This window comes from Rhinolophus hipposideros (assembly GCF_964194185.1).
Source record: "Rhinolophus hipposideros genome assembly, chromosome: 20".
Classification (NCBI taxonomy): domain Eukaryota; kingdom Metazoa; phylum Chordata; class Mammalia; order Chiroptera; family Rhinolophidae; genus Rhinolophus; species Rhinolophus hipposideros.
Window position 1 is genome coordinate 1,097,539 of NC_138066.1, and position 23,716 is coordinate 1,121,254.

General features: G+C 57.5%; 1 protein-coding gene across 4 annotated transcripts in view; it reads left to right on the plus strand.

Annotated features, from left to right (window-relative positions):
* RAI1 (retinoic acid induced 1) overlaps positions 1–23,716 on the plus strand; it is a 116,789-nt gene that overhangs the window by 17,314 nt on the left and 75,759 nt on the right. For 2 of the 4 annotated variants that reach the window (XM_081029657.1, XM_081029654.1), the window contains exon 2: positions 21,738–21,861. The gene's annotated coding sequence lies outside the window, so the exon portion shown is untranslated. Of the gene's footprint in view, positions 1–20,611; positions 21,144–21,574; positions 21,862–23,716 lie in introns of those variants that run through there. The other 2 variants (XM_081029655.1, XM_081029656.1) reach the window with 2 other exon arrangements.

The following is a 23,716-nucleotide window of genomic DNA, read 5'->3' on the forward strand; positions in this document are numbered from 1 at the left end:
ACCGGGTCAGCCACCCGTGGGGCCTCGGGTCAGGGGACCTGCATCTCCTCTCTCCCTCAGTCTCCCCCGCCCCCTCTGTGCACAGGGAAAGTTAAAGGGAAGAGGCAGTAGGTGACCCTGTGATGGGGTTTCTCTAAGATGGCCCCCTTCGCCTCCCCCGCCCTTCTCCACGCCTGTGTGCCCCCTGCCGTCCCTCTTGCCCTCTGGTCTGTACCCAGTGTGCTCCTGCTTCGTCCCTCTGTGCCATCTCAGAGACAGAATGGTAAAGCAAAACGCAGTGTTCACCTGGAGACCACTGGCCCTGGCCCTGCCCTGACTTAGGAAATGCTGGAGCACAGAGGGAGTCAGACTGGGGCTCTGCCCTCCGAGGAATCCTGTCTGGGCGAGGTGGCCTCAGAAAGGAATACTTGTTCTCTGATGTAAAAAGGACCGATTCAGACTCAGCAGAGGACTGTCTTTGAGTCTAGATTGGGAAGGTTGGCACAGGCTTCTGAGCTTGGCCTAGAAGGTAAGCACGAACTAATCAGAGGGGCTGGGAACAGCATTCCAGGTCGGGGGACACTTGGAGCAAAGGCCTGCGGCACAGCATTGCCTGACACGGTAAGGGACAACCACAGAAAGCTGGAGCTCACTAGTGGGTGGTGAGGCATGAAGCTGGAGAAGTGGGCAGAGGGCCCTTTACCACCCAACACCCTTCAGTGGCTATTTCCAAGAGGGCCAAATTCAGACCCTCTGATGGCACGCAGGCCTGTGCTACCCTCCTCCCCTTAGGGCACAGCCTAGCCTCAGTGTTTCCTCCCCATCCGTCCAGCCCTCAGATGTTTACTGTGGGCTGACTGTGCGTACAGTTGGGGGGTTGGCAATAACCTGTGTGGGCTTATGGCACTGGAGCCTGCTGGGTGGGCCTCTTCTGGTTTGCTGGGGTCCCAGCATGCCTGGCCTTCAGCCAGAACTGGGCACACTCCATCTCCGTCCGCAGATGTCCTTGCAGACAAGATCGAGGTGAATGGGCAGGCTGCCAGGGGCGTCAGGTGGCATCACAGCCGGGCAGACAGTCCTCCCTGATTAATGAGGTGGTGGAAACCTGGAGGGAGGTCTCTACTGGCATGCCTCAGGGCTCTGCCCTTGCCTGGTCAAGGCAAGGAATGAGGCCTACATGGGTCGAGCAGCCTATGTGCCAGGCTCTGCAGGAAGCTCAGTACTTGGTAGCTTGTCAGCCCCCATCAGGTGGATTCTGGTACTATCTCATTCTGCAGATGGAGACACTGAGGCTAGTGGGGGTGATGTAGTGTACCCCAAGTCCCCCAGATGGGAAGTGGCAGAAGTGGGCCTTGAGTGCAGGTCTGTACAACTTCAAAGCCTGTGTGTAACTCATGGGCTGGGCTGCGTCAATAATGCCCGTCATGTTCCCGCTGGGCTGGTGGGCCATGCCCCTTCGTTCTTCCTCATCATGGTTGGCACAGTGCTTTGTATGTAGTAGGTGCTCAATAAGCGCTTGCAGACTGGGTGATCGGGACAGTGAGCGATGCATAGGGTTCCTCACTCCGGCTTTCTGCCTCCACCCCCACGAGCTGTGAGGCAGGCGGCCGAGGGGGTACGACTCCAGGCTTTCGGGCGGAGGGCGGGCTCAGCGGAGGCTGGCGAGGACGGCTGCCCTTGGAGACTGGGCTGATGGGCCAGCCACAGTGTGAGTCGGGGGCACTGCTTGGGGCATGGATGCTGAGGTGGGGTTCGGATGCAGGTGGGAGCCCTTTCTGACCAAGCTCCTAGGCGTGGAACCTTTGGGAGGGACCATGTGAGAGAAGCATTCGTCGGCAGCCAGAGCCAGGCTTCTTTCTGGTGTGGGTGCCCCCCTGTAGCGCTAGAAAGATGTTACTCATGATCTGGGGCTCAGGTTGATGGGGGGGTTGGTGGACAGAAAAAAAAAATCAGTCACAATCATAACGGCCACAACATTTGTTGAGCACCTACTATGTGTCAGGTATTGGGTACACCATCTGTTGATGATAACACCATTTTACAGATAAGAAAACCAAGTCTCAGAGAGGTTAAGGTCACAGACCAGAGCTGGGGTCTGACTCCAGGTGGGTCTGTCTTCAGCTCCACTGTTATTTTTTCTTTTGTTCCATGCCACTCTCCACAGAGCCCCATGTGGTTTCTCTGAAGACCCCACGGCCTTGTTTTCAGAAATCCTAGATGTGGAACCTTGGAGTAGAGATGAACTTCCCTCTGTCCCTCTGGCCTCCTTGGTGGGGCTGTTCTTGGGAGCTCAGCCCAACTCCTCAGAGAGAGTGGCCCAGGCAGTCAGGACCACAGGTTTGCTGGGCCAGGAGCTGGGGACCTCACCTCGGTGGACCCGCCTGCCAGGAAGGTGCAGTGCTCGTGACCACCTTCCCTCCTAGCGGCCCTGGCTGAGGCTGAGCATGTCCCAGGCACCCACTGCTGATGGGGCAGTTGAGGACACTCAACTCACTCAGGCCACAGTCAATAGACTTGTGATCCTGTCTCGGCCCTGCACAGCCCCACCGTGTGACCTTGGCCAAGCGGCTGCTCCCTCTGAGCCTCAGTTTCTCTCTTAGTAACACTTAGGACTGCCTCATCACCTCCAAAGATTCTAGCATTGAGAATGGGATGTGGCAGAATGAGGAGGCTCTTTGGGGGGCGCACTCAGTATGGCACTCTGCATGGGTGACTCCTCTTCTGTCCAGGCGGTCCTTAACCCCCAGCCCGTCTGCTGGAAGAAGCTGAGAGCCTGTTCTGGGCAGTGGGCTGCGTGAGGACTGGAATCACACAACCAGTGGTTCTGGCCTCGGCTTCACCACTGACCAGCTGTGTCACCTTGGCGAGTGCTTCCCTGGGCTTGTTATCTCATCTGGAAGATGGGCATATTCATGGTACTGATCTCAGAATAAGGCCGACAGTATTAAGTGAAACTCCACTTGGAGTCCTCAGACTCCTCTGAGCCCAGGCACAGGTAATAGTTGATAAGTGGCCTCTGCTGCTTGTATTGTTGTTTGCGTTATTAGAGGTGTTGTTAGAGCTTTCGGCTACAATTTTTACTTCTTCATCCTCCCAAGCCCACGGGAGGACCTTGCTTCCTGGACATTTTGTGGCCCCTGGGGTCATGTGAACAGTGCTGGCCAGTGAGATGCGTGTCTCTCCCAGGTCCATCTTTTCTCTGCTACATTGAGATGCCAGAACTCTCTCCTTAGGCAGCCCAAGGTGTGACTGCTCAGTGAGCAGAAGCCTTCCTGCCGCCCTGCTGGATGTGTGGTGTGAGCAAGAAACAAACCTTTGTTTTAAGCCCTTGAGATTTGAGGGTTTTGTTACAGCAGCAGAGCCCATCGTGACTAATACAGCACGATTGTCATTATTATTCAAGTCCGACGCCCACCAAGGGCCCATACAGGAGAACCCTGAGCTGTAGCGGAGACCTGGCAAAAAAATAACTTTATTGTTGACCTACTGTGTTTCCCCGAAAATAAGACCTAGCCGGACCATCAGCTCTAATGCGTCTTTTGGAGCAAAAATTAATATAAGACGTGGTCTTATTTTACTGTAATATAAGACTAGGTCTTATATAATATAATATAGTATAATATAGTATAATATAGCATAATATAGCATAATATAGCATAATATACTTTAATATAGTATAGCATAATATAATATAATAAAATGTAATACTGGGTCTTATATTAATTTTTGCTCCAAAAGACACATTAAGCGGATTGTCCGGCTAGGTCTTATTTTCGGAGAAACACGGTATTTCTAGAATTGTTCCACTCAGAGTCCCACTCATTTATTTACTTTCTCTAATTTGTTTACATCATTCATTCATTCAGCAAATGTCTCTTGGGCAGCTGTTTCATAGGCCCACGGGAACCCACAGGACGGTGTGGAGCTACAGGTCGTTCTGCAGAGTCACATGGCATGGCCCAGAGGGGATAGAGCTGGCCTCCCTTGTGGGGCTCAGAGGTAGGGGACACTGAAAGGGCGGGGTGCCCATCAGACTTGCAGAGCCAGGAAGAGGGAAGGCATGCAGGGCAGTGGGCCCTGCTTGAGCAAAGGCTGAGAAGTAACAAGAGGCCTGGGCAGTTGGTTCTGGCCAGCAGGGAAGGGGCCAGGTCCCGGCCAGGCTGGAGGGAGACTCTGGCCTTTCGCCCAGCTCTGGGCTGAAAGATGAGCATGAATCATGTATAAAATGAAAGGCCAGTAGTCGGAGGGAGGGAGACCAGGTAGGAGGCTGGGCCAAGGGTCCGGGTGGGCAAGGACCGGACAAAGGTCTGAAAAGGAAGTGCAGGTACCTCAAGAGCTCAGAGCTAAGTGGCCAGTTGTCATGGGCAGCACCCGCAATCTGGGGGAGCAGTGGCTAGAGGCGGGCGCCCTGCACAGTGACAGGGAGGGTTTGGGGAATCCATGCAGACTCATTGCCTGAGCAATGTCCGCGGAGATGGCCAGGATGCGGGTTGGTTAGTGAACTGAACATTGAAGGAACATGAGAACCACCTCTCCTGCCCAAGAGCAAACCATTGATTGGGAGCCTCAGCTGGGACGGGGAGACACATGTTTCTTCCTTATGCCATCTCAGGAGAAAAAAGAATTGAAACTCCTGTAGGGGGAACTTTTGTGTGTGTTTTTAAGATTTCACCGTTCAAAGGGAAGTTTTCCTGTCTTGAATAACGGGGTGTTTTACTCATTCTACACGTGTTTATTGAGTCCCAACTATGTGCCAGGCACTGTTCTAAGTGCACATCAATGAACAAAGCAGAGATACCTGCCCTGGTGGGAGCCTTTGTTCTGGTGGGAGGATATTAGAAGGCAGTAAATGCAATGAGAAATAAAATAGAGCAGGGAAGAGACTCAGGTGTTGGGGAGGTGTTTGCAGTTTTAAATTGGGGAATTAGGAAGGCCTCACTGAGCAGGTGACCTCTGAACAAAGACCTGAAAGAAGTAGGTGAACCTTGTGGATATATGGGGGAGGGCACTGCAGGCAGAGGGAATGGCTGTGCAAAGGCCCTGAGGCAGAAACGTGCTTTCCATGTTGCAAAAATAGCAAAGGCGCCAGTGTGGCTGGAGTGAAGTGAGGGAAGAGGGTTCCCGAGAGGCCTCCAGGCCACGGCCAGGACTTTGGCTTTTATGTTGAGGTGGAGGCCACAAGAGGCTTGCCCTGAGCTGATTTAGGAGTTCATAGGCTCCCTGGGGACTTGAGGAGGCCATGCAGAGCATGGAGAGAAGGAGACATTTCCCGAGGTCCTCAGGCCCCACCGCCTGACATAGGCCTCAGAAGCCGCATGGGCCAAGCTGACCCTGCCCCCACCTCCCAGAAGTGGAGAAGTGGGGACCCGAGCCTCTCAGGCCTTGCCCCTGCCACCCTTGTCCCTCTTCCTCATCTGACCACCGCCTTTCCCTGCACCCTCCTCTCCGTTCCCTTTGCTGCCCACATGCACCCTCTTATTGACTCCTCCGCCTGTGGGTCCTCTCCAAGTGTATGTTGGCCTAGAGGTGGCAGCAGGGCTGGGGGCTGGCCCTCTCCCCTGGGGAAGACCCCTTGATGAACTCTGGGAAGCTTAGCAGCCCCTTGTTTCTCTAACAATACAAGTGCGCACTGGCCTAGACTGAATGGACAAAGAATTGGTTTCGTCCTCCCCTCTGTGCTGCCCTCTCAGGTGAGGCTGGGGGAACCGGGGGAAGCGCCTCCCTGCCTACAGAATAGAATGGTGAAATCTTGGCGTTCCCAAGGTGGGGTCTGGACTCGGTGGTGAATGGTTCATTGTCTCCCATACCTTGCACTGCTGCTGTGACGTCCCCAGACAGCCTGTCGCTTGTCACATTTGAGACTCAGGGACTCTCCATGTTCCCTGTGTCCCCATCCCTTACCGATGGCCATCCCTTACTTACCCACACTCCCCTCCTAGTAACCCAGGGATTCCAGACAAGCTAAGGGGTGCAGAGCAATGGCCCAGAACCTGAAAATCCAGGTCCCTGCTCTCAACTGCGTCTTTGTGTTGTCTAAGAGGCTCTGCCTCACTGTCCCCCAGTGCCCATCCAGGCCCCCTACACACACACTATGAGCTGGGGGAGGAGAGGGTTGTGATCCCCCATCACCCCATTGTACCCAGGGCAGGAGGCGCTTGGGAAGCTTTGTTGAAGGAATGAATGAATAGCACCCACCTTGAGGGCCCTAGGGAAATTAAGGGATAACACGTGCACCTAGAAGGGCCCAACTTGGGTCATGCTCAGCTCCAATACACACTTGCTAATCACCTACAGGGAGCCAGCACACAGGGACACAATGACAGGAAAACTGGAGAAAGAAGGCCTGCAGGGGAGACATCGGTCCAGAGCAATGGCCAAGGGTCTAAAAAACCAGGTCCCTGTCCTGGACGGGGCACCAGTTAACTGACTGGGGCCCATCCTCTTCTTGCGCTCAAATGCTTAAGTCCACGTGGAAGCACCCAGAATATTCCAGCTTTGTAACTGCCTGGGTGTGCAGTTGAACCCTGCGCTGGAGGGCCCCTGCTGTTCTCATTGCAGGTATAAAGGGAACGCTTTATCTTAGAGTTCTCTGGGGGGGCCTTTCCTACCCTTAGGTGCAGAGTGGGCCAGAGCATCCCATTTTACAGGTGGGAAGACTGAGTCCCAGTGAACAAAAGGGACTTACATCAAGAGAGGAGCCCATAGTCTGGGGTTCTTCCCACGTGCTCCTGGAGCAACCTGGAACCATTGCTGTAGCAACCGTGACCACTTATGGAGGGACTGCTGTGTGTGTGCCGGCCCCTTGCTGTCCTAGGAGGAGGACAGGTCCGTGTTCCAGCAGAGGAGGTGGCAGAGGAGTGAGTGACAGCCTGGGTGAGAGGCAGAGCTGGGAGCTGACTGGAGCTCTCGGAGCTCGCTGCTGTGTAGTTTGTTGTGCCCGTGTGGCAGTTCCGGGCAGGGTCCCCTCAGTCTCTCCCTCTGTTTTGATTTTCCCCACACACTCAGAAGTCCCCCTTCCCCGCCCCCAGGAGCCCGCTGCCCTGACTTCCTTCTTACCACCCATCCCTCCGAGGCCCTGCCTGGTAACCTCCTGGCCTCAGCTCCGGTTACCACTGTTCCATGTGCCTGTAAGCTGACCCTCCCTGCGGCTACCCCAACACGCAGGCCACTGTGGGGTGTTCCAGTCCCAGGCTGGAGCAGCTGCGAAGCACTCCCTGGCTGTCCCCCAAGGTCTCCTTTCTGCACACCCTTGGGTCTGCCCCCTTCCCCCTCCCCCCGTGCTCTGCCAGGCCTCTGGCCTCACTCTGGCCCTGACCTCCCTCCTCTGGGCCGGCCGTGGCCTCCACGCCTGACCTGGAACCTGATGGGCCGCTACCTGAGCTCCACGAACCCTAATACCAGGTCCAAAGTGATGTGTGTGAGGGCATTTGTCTAGGTAGAGGGCCTGGAGCTTTGCTTCAGATCTTAAGGGAGCCACAGATAAGAGTCTTGTGCCTGAGGCTTGCACCTGTGTGGGGCAGCTATCAGGAATGGGAAACCTGCTTGTCATGGCGCCAGAGAGAATGAGAGAGCCCAGGGCGGGCAGTTCCAAGAGCTGGTATTTCAGGAGGAAGTCCTCTTCATGCACACTCATTCCTAGATGGCAGCCCACTGTGGCGGTGCAGACACACGCACACCGTCAGACACAGCCACACGGACACACCCACGTCCCCGCCACTTGTGGTCACATTCATGGACACACTCCCTGCTCGCACCCTCCAAAACCTGTCTCTCACACACAGACATGCCCTCCACAGCCAGCCGGCTCTTGGCCCTGTGACCACGTACACAGGCGCTTCGGGGCTCTGAGGACACATGTCCATGCAGACACATGTTCGCAGTCCCTCGGGCTTTGCATATACCCAGTGGTCAGAGGCGGTGGTCGCAGCGGGATGACTCAGAAGCCAGCCTTTCAGGAAGAACAGCCACGGACTCCCGGGAAACCTGTCCTGTGAACACACGTATGCATGTACGCACACGCACGCGTGCACACAGCCGCAGCCAGAGGTTCACTCCCTGCGGTGGGGATCGTTCCTCCACTTTGCTGTGGTGTCTCATCTCCCAGCCCGAGATCAGGTCTGCCCAGAGGCCCTTTTCTCAGCCTGGCCTGGCTCTGAGAGTCAGAGGTCGCAGGTGCTCCCCACCCTTGGGAAATGCGTGCAGGCCGGCCTCAGTGCAGGGAATGGGGACTTCCAGGGGCAGGCCTCGCGGGCCCTCTGTCGGGGCTGGTGGCTGGCCTGGGCCTGGGCCTCAGCCCCCTGCCCCCTGTCCCCTGTGCCTCCCAAGGCCTTGCCCCCTCCTCATTTCGAAGGTGAGGCAAGCGAGACAAGGAAGTGGCAGAGGCTGCGTCAAGGACACCCCGGGCGCACCCCACCGCCCTTCCCTGCCTCACTGGACACACGCATTTTGCAGGAGGGGACCGTCAGGGTTGTTTTCTCGAGGCCGACAGAGGGCAAGGGTCCTGCCCAGGGTCACGTAGCAAGCACTGACCAGACACTTCCTCCAGAACTCTCCTGGGGAGGGGCCCATGTGTGCATGAGAGCGTGCTGAGGGGGACCAGGTGGCCTCCAGCCTCCCCTCTCTCCTCCCCTGTTCCCTCCTCTCCCTCCCCAACGTTTGTTTGGAGAATGACTCACAGGAATGCAGCAAGATCCTGATGGATGAGAACGAAGTACCAGAAAACCTCTCCAGGGTGGGGAGGCAGGACTGAGCCGTGGGGCTAGACAGGCTGGTGATGGGGAGCCCCGTGTGCAGGTAGGGAGACTGAGGCCCTAGAACTCCAGACACTGCCCGCTGTGGAGCCCTCCTCCACCAGTGTGAACACGCACGCATGCACACTCATACACACACACACAGGCCCAACTGCAGCGGCGCGCCTGGCCTCCAGCCCTGTTGCCTTCTCCTGGCCCTATGTCCCCACTGAAGGCCTTCTCCAGCTTTCCTGTCATTGTGTCCCCGTGTGCTGGCTCCCTGGAGGTGATTAGCAAGTGTGTGCTGGCGCTGAGCAGGACCCAAGTGGGGCCGTTCTACATGCACGTGTTATCCTTTAATTCCCCTGGGCCCTCATTCAGTCCTTCAACAAAGCTTCCCAAGGGCCTCCTGCCCTGGGTACTACGGAGGCATGGGGGTCACACCCCTCTCTTAGGATGTGTGTAGGGGGCCTGGATGGGCTCCGGGGGACAGTGAAGCAGAGCCTCTTAGAAGACAGAAAGGTGAAGTTGAGAGCAGACACAGGGCACATCAGCTGCAAGATGTGACTGAGAGCTTGTGAGCCTGGGGAGGTGTGGGAACAGAGTCCCAGAGAGCAGTTTCCAGGCTCTCGGCCTCACGAGCAGGAGTGCTGGCTCGGGTGGTGGATGGCCGTCAGCTGTGACCAGGTAGCCAACTGGCCACTGATATAACTGCCGCGGCTGCGTTGGTTGGTGAGTCGGTGGGTTGGCAGGCAGAGAAGCGGACAGCAGGTCACACGTCGTGTGGCTCCAGCCTCCAGTGAGACCATAGTGGTGTGACTCCCTTATCTATGGCTCCGTGGGTGTTCCTTTTTGGCCTAGCCATATCCTGTGTTCTTATGTGGAGAGCGGGAGCAGAGACCCCACAGGCCGCCCTGCAAGACAGGAGAAAAGATGGGTGGGAGATGAGGCTTGGGTCAGTCCTCCTCCCATAGGGGAGGACTCATGTCTCTCCTGCAGGGAAGCCATCCTTCCGGGGCCACTTCTGGGGCATCTCTGAGGAGTAACAAGACATTCAGCTCTCAGGACCTCCCAGCCTCATGCCTGTGGAGTGCCCGCCTGCCAGAGGCAGCCCCAGGTCTGGTCCCAATGTCCCCCAGGGCTAGCCACTCAGTGCCTGCTGATGGCTGTCATGCCCAGTGTGCAGCGCTGGATGACCAGATCTGTGTTTTCAAGAGGAGCAGGAATTTGGATTTTTATGTGAACTCTCCTGATTCAATTAACAAAAGGCATGGTGGTTTAAACCTCAGATGTCTATAGGCGAAGGGCCGCCGGTTCACAAGGTCTGCCCTGTGAGCGCTGGGGTTTTGCATTTGCTCCTTTTAAGTTGCTTCTATTATTGGAAACAGCCCAAAGAAGTAACTGAGTTGCAACTCCGTGCCAGGTGCAAACAAGATATCAAGTGATGGAGCATTTTAGTGGAGGAGAAGACAGTAGACAGAAAGGTATGTCAGGCGATAAGTGTTATGAAGAAAAATAAAGCAGGGCTACAGAAATAGAGTGGTGGGGAAAGCTAAGCAGACATGCAGGAGAAATGTGTCTTAGGTAGAAGGAACAGCCAGCCAGTGCAGAGGCCCTGAGGCAGAACTGTGTGTGCTGTGTGTGAGGAGCCAAGTCCAGCGTGGCTGGAGCAGAGGGAGCTTTGCAGAGAGTAGGAGATAAGGCCCAAAGGAGCAGGGGTCAGATTGCATCGGGGATTGTATGCCCTGGTACAAGTTTGATTTTAACTCTTGTGTGAGGTGGGAGCCATGGGGGGTTCTGAGGGAGGGTGGGAGGGATATGACCTGACTTGGGTTTTAGCAGGCTCTCTCCTGCTGCCATAAGGACTGCAGGGGGCAAGGGTGGGCTCAGAGAGGCTGGGAATTGGCAACTGCACTGGTCCATAAAGACAGTAGATGAGTGGTTGACGGGCTGTGGTGTGGGGAGGGCAGGGCGTGACTGCTGATAGTATGGGTGTCCTTTTGCGGAGATGAAAATGTTCTGAAATTAAACAGTGGTGATAGTTGCACAGCTCTGATTATACCCAAACCACTTTACAGGGGTGAATTGTATCTCAATAAAAAAAAAAATTTAGAGCACACCATGATTTTTAAACAAAATGGATATGCACAGAGAAGATGGGAGGGAAATAATTATTGTCACAGGGGGAGGGGACCCTGGATTCCTTTTATTATTTGCACTTTTAGATACTTTCTAACCTTCTTTCTAAAAAAAAATCAATGCTTTGTGACATAGGGAAGGGGTGGGCAGGGAACCGATTTGGAGGGGCTGCCCACTCACTCTGGCCCGTCAAGCTCTGCCTATCTGCTGGGCTTTCGCGTGGCAGGTTTGGAGCAGGAACACTCCAGCTCCAGGAACACTCTGGCCCCCAGCACTGACCTGCTGGAATTCCATTCCTGCTCATGTGGCCTTGGTCGAGTTACAGGGCCAGAGATCCCAGCGGTCCTCCCTTTCTGGTGTCTCAGCTGCCTGCATGACGTCCCCACCCAGGGACCACCTTTGGGCCTTCAGCCACCGGCTGCTCATCACCTCCCAGGCAGCTTGCTCATTCCATTTCTGGGCAGCTCTGTCTGTTAGCAAGCTCTTCCTTATATGGAGGTGAAATCTGTCTTCCTGTTGCTTCTACCCCTCCTCGGCTCCCTCTCTGAGCCCCAGTTTCTGGGTCTGTCGCATGGGGCTCCTGGGCCCCTCTCTGCTCCAACCCCCACTTGGCTTTGGGAGGTTGGGAAGGGACTCAGGGACTAGGAGTGCAGAGCTCGTGTCTGTGCTCATCCGGCTCTGGGGACAGTGTCGGTGGGCCTTTGCCCCAGCAACACCACCAAGTAGGATTTCCAAATTAAACATTCATACCATCACCGTGAAGTTGCAATTTGATACTTATCCCAGAGATTGAAAACTCAGATCTCTCCATCGGCCAGGAGGGAATAATAACCATCGCAGCTAACATTTATCGAGGGCTCGCGATGTGGCAAGGCCCACAGTGACTTTCTCATACTAATTTCCATCGATCCTTAACACAACTCGGGCCCTGCTATTCTCCCATTTTAAAGGTGAAAAAAACTGCGACTGAGAAACGTAACGTGAAGCAGTTGAGTGTGACTCTCTTGTCAACGCAGTTTGGGAGTGGTGTGGGTATAAGAAAGCTGACACACGCAAGCTCTCCAGCACGGAATGTATGGAAACAGGATGGGAAGGACATACTAACGGTGGTTGGCTAGACTTGGCTTTGGCCCTGGCGGTTTGTTGAATGAAGCATCCTTATACCTACTCTGGTAGCTGCCTCGTATTAGGTGCTGGGTTTGGGAGGATTCTCCTGGTCTCAGTCTGTGAGCTTTTTGCTAAGTTTAGGGAGCGAGATATTACATGACTTAGGGGTCTGCTGTCCAGGCCACATCATACACCATCCTCCCCTCCCCACCCTGCGTGAGGTAAGCAGAAGCATTATCCCTGTTTTCAGCTGTGGAAACTGGGCCCAGACAGGATGTGGAGCTGGGGACCCATAGCCGGGTGCGACAGAGCTGGCCTTGCACTGGGGGCGGGCAGGGGCAACACCTTTCTTGGTTTGGGGTGTGTGGGGAGGCTGGGAACCATGACTTCGTCCCCCAGTAACTCTCCTGGAGAACCCAGGTGGATGTCTAAAGCCAGGGAGTTGCTTCTTTCACACATGTTCTGGGCTGGACTGCTCTGAGCTGAGCCCTAGGCATGAATAAGAACTCCTGGAGAAGCTCACAGGCAGGGCGTGGGTTCAGGCTTGCCCAGAAGTCACTCAGGCCTTGTGTCTCGCTTCTCTCTCGGCCTCAGTTTCCATATCTCTAAAATGGGCCGAGCACACTTACCTCAAAGGATTGCTGGGAGGATTCCACAGGGAGTGCCTGGTAGAGTTAGCACCATCTTTATATGCCACCCCCGTGGCTCGTGGTATAGTCACCTGGGTTCCACCAGGGAATTTTGGGATGAAGCCAAACCAGGAGGAGAAGTATAAGAACAATAATCTCCTCCTCCTCCTCCCCCTCCTCCCTTCTTCCCCTCTCCTTGCCCTTCTCCCCCTCCTCGTGCACTAAGTGGTAAAAATTCACATAGTACAACGAGTGTCCCTCCTACCCCTAACCCTCCTTTTTGACCAGCAGTCTCTTTTCCATCCTTCTAGAGGCAATCCCTGCAAATTCAGGCACCCCTGAAAAGAGCTTTCCCTTGGAATGTTCCCTGGGGGTTCGAGGACTTTCCTGCCCCAGAAGAAGCTGAGCCCCAGGTCTCTGCCATCCCAGGGACTGGGTCTCCCTTAGCAGGGAGGGAGCTGGCCAACCCAGCCCAGATCCAGGTAGGAGCTGCGGTTCTCAAGACTTCAAGGGTCCTTTCCTGGCTAGGGCTGCGGGCTAGGGGCCAGGAGACACCCTGGGCCAGCATTCTTGGTGCCACCAGGTTGAGGGAGGGCAGAGGCCTGAGGAGCTCTGAGCTGAGCTGGGAAGGGCGTGGAGGGGTCATTTGAGCAGTGATTGAGCCACCCAGAGATTCCCAGGAGCTCTGCCCACCGACCTGACCCCACGGGCACCTGGGGTCAGGGAGCAAATGATGTGTGGAGGCAGGTAACTGCTATCCAGGTGTGTGTGCGGGCTCGTGTGTGCACTTACCCAGAGGAGCCTGTGCATGTCCTCACGTGTGCATGTGCCACATTTACGTGTGTGTGTCGCTGTTGACATCTGTCTGTGTGCTATTAGTGCATGGGTATGTATGTCTCTGATCTTGTGATTACGCGAACACACGTGGTGTGCCACGCAGTTCCACCTGGGGGAGTATGTGTGTTTGTGCGTGTCCTGACGGCCCAGATCTGCTGTGTGACGTGGAGCCTCTCTGTAAAGCTGGGCTTCTGCAGCCACCCTGAGTTTGGGGGAGGGCATAATGCTCTCCTGGGGTTACCTTGCTGGGCAGACAGAGGAAGCCCCCAGCCCAGGGAAGGGCCTGAGGGTTCTGCACCTCTCAGGAGAGAAAGAGGGGGCAGGATGTCGTCATTGGGTTCTCAGGCACCGGGGGAACCGCGGGGCCTGGGTTCACGGGACTGTGTGGCCTGGTGGGAAGGGGCAGGGGTGTGGACAGTCTGTTTGCTTGCATGCGTGCCTGTGTGGCCCAGGCCTCTGCACGTGTGACGGGGGGGTTTCGGGCTGGGGCTGACTGTGGGTGTGGGTCTCTCTGACTCGGGGCGAATGTGTACATCCGGCCTGCTTGCACTGGCTCAGGCAGGCCTCCTGCTCGGGGGCACTGGACTCTTTTCAGGGAAAGTGCCAGTGGCCTGGGGCCCTCCTGGGTCGCTGCATGGCCCATGTGCGAGCTTGATGGTGTTTCTTACCTTCGGGCCGGGATGGCTCTGAGCTTCCCACGTGTGCCCTGGTGGCCTGGTGGAATGTGTCCACGGGATGGTCACCATAGTGTGCTTCTGCCAACACTGGGGTTCAGGCTCAAGCTGGGGTTTGGGCCACATGTTGGTGTGCGGCTAGGAACTATGGCTGGCAGAGGGCAGGGGTCCATCTGTCTTGGCACAGAGGTCTGGGTAGGCCTCAGCCACACCACTGCTCTGAGCCCCTGGGCTGCACCTCGAGAGGTAGGGACACAGGCTAAGAAGGCGCCAGTGGGCCCTGCTGGGCGCCACGCAGGCTCATGGCTCCGTGAACTGCTTCCCTGGCTGTGACAGGAGCCCAGCCAGGCCAGATGTGCTGGCGTGGGTGACCTTGGTCACAGCGGGGACCAAGGGGTAACCTCCGGACCCAGGACCTAGCCGGAGAAAGCAGAGCAGGGGCATTTTCTCCCCGTGCTAAGGATCTCCCTGGGTGCCCCCTCTCCTGGTGCCACCCCTCCCCCCACTGTGTCACTCTGCCATTCCTTTTTCCCTTTCCCCTTCATTCATTCCTTTTCTCTCCTAGGATGGCCCCATTCCTCTCCTAGCTCTCATCCTCCTCCCTCTCCCTCCCCGGTCCTTCTTCCCCACTTCTGTCTTCCCTTCCAGCTATCCAACACTCATCTGTTCCCCATCAATCCCCATCCCAGCGCTGCCTCCTCTGAGCTGAGGGACACAAGCTCAGCACCTTCTGGTGCACTCAAACGCGGAGAAAGACAGGGGAATGCCAGTGTGTGTGGGGGGACTTGGGGCTTCGCTAGCCTGGACCAGCCAGGACAGGGAGGCTGCTTGAGTGAGGGGTGAGAGGTGACAGAGAGGTGGAGCTTCCTCCGCTGGAGCCCGCCCAGAGAAGAGGGTCCCAGGAGGTGGGTCTGCCCTGTCGGCGTCTGAAGCTCTAGGACCGCATCTGGTAGCCTCTCACAGTCTAGTGAAGAAGGACAGACAGACAGACAGCAGAAATCAAAGGGTGTGCAGGTCAAAGGCAGGCGGAAAGGGAACTGGTTTCATCACAGGCCTTGGTAGGCAGAACCCAGCCCAGCCCCTTCCCAGGGCAGAGATTATGCTGTGCCCCCCAACTTCCCACCCCCAGGGCAGGAGAGCTGGACGGTGCCACGCAGCCTTGTCCTGCCCTGACTCTGGCCAGAACCTAAATAAGAAGATCCCAGATCTTCCTCTGACTTCTACTGCCATCCCCTGGGATGTGGGGTGGGGGGGTGGGGGTTGGGGAGGTGGGGGGATGGGGGGTACGCCAACTCACTGAAAATGTGAAAACTTAAGGGAAGTGGATATTTATAATCCTGATGCCTCCCCACCACCCCCAGCTAAAACGTCAAGTTCTTTGCTTTCAAAGAAACATTTTCTCTAATGTTTTGCTCTCAGTGGTGGCCCAGCTCTCAGGAAGCGCTGAGCATTAGAGGGTTTGGTGGGGGAGAAAAAGGAACAGGGCTGGGATTGCTTAGTGACCATGCTAGCCCACGAGGGCAGGGTGTTGTCTGTTTTGTTCACTCTTGTCTCCCTGGTGCCCCTGACGAGCCTGACACTTGATGGGTGCTCCATAAACACCGCAGAGGAGAGATTCATGGAGCGGTCAGGGAGAACAACAGGAGCCATGAGGGAAGGAAGGCAAGGGAAGGCAAAGAGGGCCCTCGGCCACTGACCTGGACCGACATGTTCATAGAAAAGGGGAAACTGAGGCTTGGAGTGGGAAAGTGACTTGGCAGGTCACCCGGTGCTGACCCAGGCAGGGCTCTGCTCCAGGTACATCCAATAAAAATGGAGCCTATTCAGCAGCTTACAGATTGGCATGAAGGTCATTCATTACCTGTCAGAGGGGGTAGGGTGGTTCTGTCCTGAGGATTTGCCCGTTCACCACCCCACTCACCTCACATGACTGGCTGATCCCTACAGCTCCATCCTTCCAGTTGCTCAGGTCAAATGCATCAGCTAATCCTGTTAGCCCTGCCTGCAAAACAAATCCAGAATCTGATGCCTTCTCAATTCTCCATGCCCCCCCCCCCCCCCGCCCCGCGCTCGCCAGGCCCTGTCATTGCCTTCCTGGACTCATGCAGGAGCCATCTTAATGGTCTTCTTGCTCCTGCCCCAGCCCCATGCCTGCTCTCTTCACAGCAGCCAGGAGGATACTCTGGGACCTCAGGGAGATCACATCCTTTCTGTGCTCAAAACACTGGAGAGATTCCCCATCTCACTCCCTAGAAAAGCCAAAGTTCTTACAAAGATTTGTCATCTCTCTGTCCTCATCTCTTTCCACTCACCCCGCTGCTCTCTGTGCTCCAGCCACTCCAGCTTCTGCCATCTTTTGAAAATTCCCACCCTGCTTCTGCCTCAGGGCCTTTGCACTTGTACTCTCTGCCCGCACAGCTTTCCCCCGAGTCAGCTGCATGCCTCACTACCTTAGTCTTTCAAGTCTGTTCTCAAATATTTTCAAGTGTGAGTTCCCTGACCACACAACATGAAAACACAGCCCTCCCCTAGGTGCTCCCAGCCCCCTTCCCTGGCTTGATTTACTTATTTTTCAGAGCACTGCCCCACCTAAATGTAACATACTACATAATTTACTCATTCTATTTCTTGTCTGTATTAGGACTAGAAAGACCCAACGCTTTGTCTCATTCCTGGCTCTGAATCCTCAACACTTAGAACAGTGCCTGGAACGCAGCATAGGTGCTCAATATGTATTTGCCGAGCAAATGGATATTTCTGCTATACTCAAGTTGTGTGACCTTGAGCGAGTCAGTTTTCTGGACCTCAGTGACCCAGTCTCCGAAATAGAGAGGGTGACTGATCTGAAGGAAAGAGAGAGACTAGAAATCACTGGCTGACTACTCCATTAGCGTGTGGAGTGGATGTTGAAATCTGCCGGGCTACCTCTGACCCCAAGCCTTCATACCTGCAGTTCACGGGCCTGACGCTGTCTTCTCCCTGGAGAGACACGGCACCCCAAGGCCCGGAGGACCTGGGGGTTCACAGACCGGGGCTGGGCTTGAATGGAACTTCTGGGTCTCAGTAGCACTGAGTTGTCCCTATGTGGAGTCCAGGCCCCCCCCCTTTCCTGCCTTTTGTGCCCACCTGGGTGGCCTCTGGCTAACCCGTCCCTGGTGGTCTGTCAGCGAGCCCAACATCTGGCAGCCCTGCTGACCTCTTTCCCTGCAGTCCCAAGTCCCTTCCTGGGGTCCCCTCCCTGGCTCCTGTTTATTATTTAACCCTGGAATGGCATTTGGACACACACACTTTGCAGGAAAGCAGCTATTCAGACAGTGCTAGGCAAACAAAAGGGTGACCTGCCCAGGCCCAGGCTCTCCTGAGTACAGCCACACCACACCAGGAAAGATCAGGCCCCTTGAGACCTGTGAACACCCCCAGCACCTCCCACCAGCCAAGCAAAGGGTTCCTGTCTCCCCACTTAGCCTGGGACAGGACTTATGTGGCAGGTGGTAGAGTCAGACCCCCGGCCAGAGCAGGGAGCTTGCCAACCAGGCAGCCTCTCCTGCTGGTCATTCCCTCAGCATTTACCCTACTGTGTGTTGAGTGCTGCCACTGTGATCCCTTGGACTCTTGCCAGTAGAGTCTGATGGAATAAGCAAGGATTTGGGGGCTATGCAGACCTAAGTAGGTCTGAATATTGACATCACTTCATTCATTCGCTTGCTATTCATTCACTTCCCATATTAAGCACCTGCTCTGTGCCAGACAGAAGTGAGCCAGATCTCTCTGGAAACGTATAGTCAGGTAGGGATCAGATTGTCTTGCTGTGTGTTCTTGACAAAGTCCTTTGATGGCTCTGAGTTTCTCCTTTCAGAGATGGGCATATCCCTCCTTGGGGGGCTGTCCTGATGAACTTCTGTGATCACACCTGTAGAAGGGCCCCAGCCAGGTAGGGAATTTACTTCCACCCTTGACAAATGTGAATCTGGACCCCTCACCAAACTGCCTCCAGCAACAACAGAGACCCCTGGAACAGATGAAGGGCTCTGTCTCCTGTAGGGTAAGCCACACCACCATCTCACTCCTCTAAACCCGTAGGACATGTCTGGAATCCAAAATCCATGAAGAGCACCCACTGAGGGACCTCTGATGAGTCAGGTGACAGGTCCTTGCCCTGGTATTCTCCATGCCCACCCACCCCCATTGTTCTCCAAAGCGGCTATTGGTTCAAAGAAGAGAAAGCCCTGAGCTGGGTCAGGTTCACAGAAGGAGGGCTTGTGTCAGCCTCATTCATTCACTCACTCACTCACTCACTGATTCATTCAATAAATACTTATTGAATGTGTGCTAGGCACCATTCTAGGTCCAGAGGATACACCAATGTGCAAACAGACAAAAATAAATACAAAGTACACAAGTAAGTGAATGATATGGTACATTAGAAGGTGGGGAGAGCAGTCCAGGCAGATGGACCAGCAAGTACAAAGGCCGAGGTAAGAGTATGCCTGGTAAATTCCAAGGACAGTGGTAAGGGCGGAGCATGAGCTCAGAGTGGTGGGGCCTGATTGTGTGCGGTCTCCTCAGCTACTGGGAGGATTTTTTTCTTCTGATCACTGAAACCAGGGAGGGAGCGGGAGTTTGTCCTTGTACGCCCGGGGAAGGGGGCACACACTACCATCCTAATTATCCCACCTTCTAGTCTTGACCTTGTGGGTGGCTGCATGGAGGAGGTGGTTGAGTCAGGATGTGACAGGGACAGCAGAAGCTGAGGGTCAGGTGGCACTGTGACAAAGGTTGTGGGGCAGTCTGTGGCTAACGTGGTGGTCCCAGCAGGGATTTGGGCTTTTTTGTCTAACGGTGCACACAGTGGGCCTCTCCTGGCTCACCCAACAGCTTCAGGACGGAGGGACCCTGGTTCCCAGGCCAGATACTTGAAGGTAGAGACTAAGCAACTGCATTTTTAAAATGGGTAACTCAGAGCCCAGAGGAGAGCTGGGCCTCTGTTTTTGCAGCATTCTTACCAGGTGAGTCAGGGGTCAGCCCCAAAGGCACGTTTTGGGTCTATTTCTGGGAGAGAGGCCTGATCCTCACCCCTGGGTGGCCACACTCAGGAGTCTGAATGTTCCAGGCCTGGCAGTAAGATGTTGATTCCTAGGCAGAGGGAACAGCATGTGCAAAGGCTCTGGGGCACTTGGATTGATTGGGTCTGGGCTAGATCCCAGGAATCTGTTAGTTTCCCAGGTGACAGTACCAATGGTAGGTTTGGGAGTGACTGTTCAGGCCACTGGGGTAGCCAGCAGGCCCTGCACAGCCTTCACCTGGAGGCACAGCAACCCTTCCATGAAACCCCTTCTGACTCGCCCTGCCCTAGTCCAGAGGGGGCTGGGCTGAGGGAGGCATCCAGCGGTGGGGTGTACATGCAGTGCCTGTCACTTTCCCCTTTACAGAGCCACCAGGCCTCAGTGAGGGCAGGGAGCGCGTGGGAAGGAGGCTACTCCCCACCCCACACCTGGCTGGACGTCTGGAAACGTTGGTCTGGACGGGGTGGGGGTGGGGGATGGGGAGAAGCGGCCCGGTGACCACTGAACAGCAAAAAACCTAAGTGTGATAGAGGTCGTGGGGTGCGCCCTCCCTTTCCCTTACCAAAACAGAGGGTTCTGAGTGGGGGAGCATAGGTTGGGGTTGCGGAGAGTGAAGCAGAGTAACGAGCAGGAGAAAATGGAGCGCGGGTCTGACACATCGGTGCGGTCCCTGGCTTAATAATCGATAATCCAGTGGACGGACGATAGGTCGGACACGTGTCTGGAGAGAAAGGTGGGTGGGTTGATGGAGAGACCGAGGGATGAATGAATGAATGCTGCGTGGGCGGCGAGCAGCCTAGAGAGGGGCGGGCCAGCAGAGTGCTCAATCACAGCCCAGTGGCGCGGCGCCCGCCTGCTGCGCTCAATACCGCCCCCCCCCCCCCCGGGGCCCCGCCCGGGGCACGTAATTCCGTGCCCCCAGGGCTCTGGAGCGGCTGCTGCTTGCGGCTCCGGGACTGGGGCAGGAGGGGCCGCGCCAGCGCCACGGGGCTCCACGCGCCAACCTTTAGTGCGCCGGCTGAGCCACCCCTCGGCCGCGAGGGGAACCGCGAGGTGCGGATCGGCCTCGAGGCCTCGGGCCCCGCTCTTCTTTGTCTCGGCCTAGTCGTCTGCTGTTTCCCCACCACGACCTGCCCCTTCAGGCAGCCCTCGCCTCCAGCTTCCCGGCTGCTCCCGGATCTCCGAGGCTCCGTTCCCGCTGCCCCCAGCCCGTAGGCGGCTCCCCCGACCCAACAGCGTTCTCCAAACCCCAGTGCCTCTAGGACCGCGGCGCCGGCAATTGCCAGGATCTCCAAGCTGCATCTCCGGTGCGGAGAGGGGGACTCGGGATGAAGGTCCCCCCTTCGTCTCCGCCTTCTGTCCCCCGCCCCTTCCCTGCCACTACTCGCCGCGCTGCGCCTGACCCCAGTGCAGCCCGTTCGCGCCTTAAGTGGCTCCTCTGCGGCGATGTGATCCCCGACGCCACGCGGACCACCCCTTCACCCCGCCCGCCCGGCTTCAGACCCACACGCGAAACACCACCCCACGCAGCCACACACAAGACCGCCCGCAGACATCATAGCCTCTCGCCGACCCACAGCCCTGCACAGGCGCACTGCCCCCTCCACGCACAGACCCACAGCCCCAGCAACCGCAATCCCGCTCGCAAACAAGCCCACACGGATACACAACATGCCTCCGACACACTCGGGCCCACGCAGACACAATCCCCCCACGGAACCTCACAGACACAGCCTCGCACAGGCGCAGTCCCACCCACGCAGTCCCACAAGCCCCCTATAAACAATCGCACACACACGACCCCACACAGACACCGCATCACTCAGTCCCTCGGAGACCCAGAGACACATTCACAGCTCGCAGCCATTCACAGCTCGCAGCCAGACCCGCACACCCCGTGACATTCACACGTAGGACAAACCAGAAATATACAGCCACCCTGATACACGGACCTAAACGCGCCACCAAGAGCTCACCCATCGACTCGTAAGTCACTGGAAAAATATTAAAGCGTTCCCTCCCTCCCCTTGTAGCTCCGACGCGCGCGCGCGCACACACACACACAGAGCCGGAGACGCTCACCCCCCCACCCCCGCCCCAGTCCCTGAGCGCTTCGGAGCCTCCTAGCCCGTGACCCCGAGCCCCCTCGGCGAGAGCCGCGGGAGCCGGTCCCCGGAGCCCCCTCCTCCCGCTGGCGTCCGGAGCTCACCACTCCTTCCCTCCTCTACGCCCTCCCTGCCCCCTCCTCCGCCTCCCCTCCCCTCCCCCGCGTCTGGGGCGCGGGCTGCGCGCAGTCAAGCCCCCTCGTCGCGCGCCCCTCCCCGCGCGCGCCCAGCGCCCGCATCGCGCTTGCCGAGTGGATGCGGCCACGGGGCGGTCTCTAATTACCTCCTGTCCCCCGGCGGCCGGTGAATAATGGCTACTGAGGGCGCTCGCAGGGGCTGCTGAGAAGGAACCGCGGGGCGCGAGAGGCGCGGCGCGCGCGAGAGCGCGAAGGAGAAAGGAACGAGCCGGGGGCTGCAGCGAGTGGCGGGCGAAGAGAAAGGAATCGTGCGAGCGCTCACATTTTTTTCTCCCAAGGATCTCATCTGGCCGCCGCGTTCTGGAAGAGGCGCGCGCTCGAGGAGGAGAGAGACCGCGCGGGGACAGGGAGACGGCAAGACGCGCGGCGCCGGCGCCGGGGAGACACTGGAGGAGCCCGCAGGTATTGTTGGTGGCCGAGCTTTGTGTGTTTGGGGGGCTGTTCGGAGCGCGAGGGCTCCCGGAGCCCCCCGCCCGCCTCCGCGCGCAGACCTGCTCCAAGCCCGGGGCTGCCGGCGGGGGTCGCCGCCTGCCGCCGGCACCCCTCCCGCGCGCGGCGATCTTGGCTGGAGTTGCAGATTTGCATGCTTTGGGGGTTTTCCACGCTGCTTGAGGGAATCGGTCTCAGGAGAAAGAATTTCTTTCTTTCCTTTTTTTTTTTTTTTTTTGGCCTTAGTTTGGCTGTGCTGGGGATCCCCCCTCCCCTTGCCTCCACGGTCTTGGCGACGGGGGTACTGGCGGAAGGCAGGGGGCTGAGATGGCGGAGCTGGCAGCCGCGGAGGCGGAGGTGAGCCGCCGGGGGAAGGAGTTTTGCTCAAGTTCGCAGTCTGCGCCCCGGAGCGGTCAGGCGGGGGAGGGCCGTTCGCGCCCCCTGTCCTGCTCCGGCTGATCGGTGGGAAACTTCCCGAGAGCGCAGGCTCCCGGGGGACCCGGCGCCCCCGACGCCTCGGGACGCTTCCCCGGGCCGCGGCCGCCCCTCCGCCTCCCGCGAGCGCTTAAGGTCGCGCTCTCCCCGCCCCCGCCTTCCTCCCGGCCCCGGCGGCTTCCGGAGCTGGACGGAGCTGGAGGAGCAGCTTCGAACACTACCCCGGAGACCCTTCCCCACTCCCCGCTTCGGAGCCTGCGGGACAGCCCCGCTGCCTCGTACCCCCGCCTCACGCGCGCAAGAGTGGCCAGCCTGACAATGAAACGTCGCGCTCGTGCTGCGGGGTGGGGGTGGTCGCACGGCTCCTGCTCTCCCGGGGCTCGGACCCGGCGCCGGGGGAGGGGCGGGGCTTGTTTGGGTTGGAGACGCTGACGTCGGATGGCGCCTGAGGGGAGGGGCGGGGGCGAGGTGGGATGCGCGAGCCGGGCTGGAGGGTTCGGGTCTCGGCCGCGGGGGTGGATTTTAGCCCCTCTTGGGCTTGGTGATTGGCTGGTGACTGCAGGCACGTTGGAGGGCCCCCCAACTCAGCCTCCTTCCCAACTCGGCCTCCTCCCCTCAAGTACAATGCGGGCTTCAGAGGTGATCCCGAGGGTGGGGCGCGCGTGTGTGCGCGTGTGTGCGTGCGTGTGTGTGTGCGCGCGTGTGACGAAGTGTTTGCCTCCTGCGAGCCACAGCAGACGCTGCTCTGGTGACCCGGAGATCCGGACGCCCTGCTCCCTCCCTCAAGGGCTGGGGGGGGGAGGGAAAAGGGGGGAGGGGAGTGGTGGGAACTTGGTGAACCGCCGGGGCCATGGGAAGGGAGTGCTGGGCCAGGGACTTGCTGGGGACCGCAGTCCTGAGGGGGGCTCAACTCAGAGTGGGGGCCACGCGGCCAAAGGCTTCTCCGCGCTCCAAGCGCCCAGACCCCTTGGCTCCTTTGTGGGGAACGTGGAACGGGTGGAGGGTTAGTTGGAACGGGAGTGGGACTGCAGCAGAATCAATGAAAATCTGCCTTAATTGGATGCCAGGCGGGCAGCCGAAGGGTTAAAGGGGACTCCTCCCTTTCTTTTCCTGGGGTAGGAAAAGAAAAAGCCAGGCCCAGGGACCCCTCTCTGGACAGCCAGGCAGGTGAAGGAAATTCTTCTATTTAAAGGGAGGCACCGGGGGGGAGGGGCGGGGGCAGGCAGTTTTCCAGCCGGTCTGTGACTTGGTCCGGGAAGAGAAAGAGTTAACCCTCCCCAGAAATCTGTCAGCCCCCTCGCTTCGGGAACTGGGAGTCGGACCCTTTGACGTGCTAACTGCCTGTGGTTGGCTGCCGGGAGCTCGCAAATTCCTTGCCCTGTGCTCCCTTCGC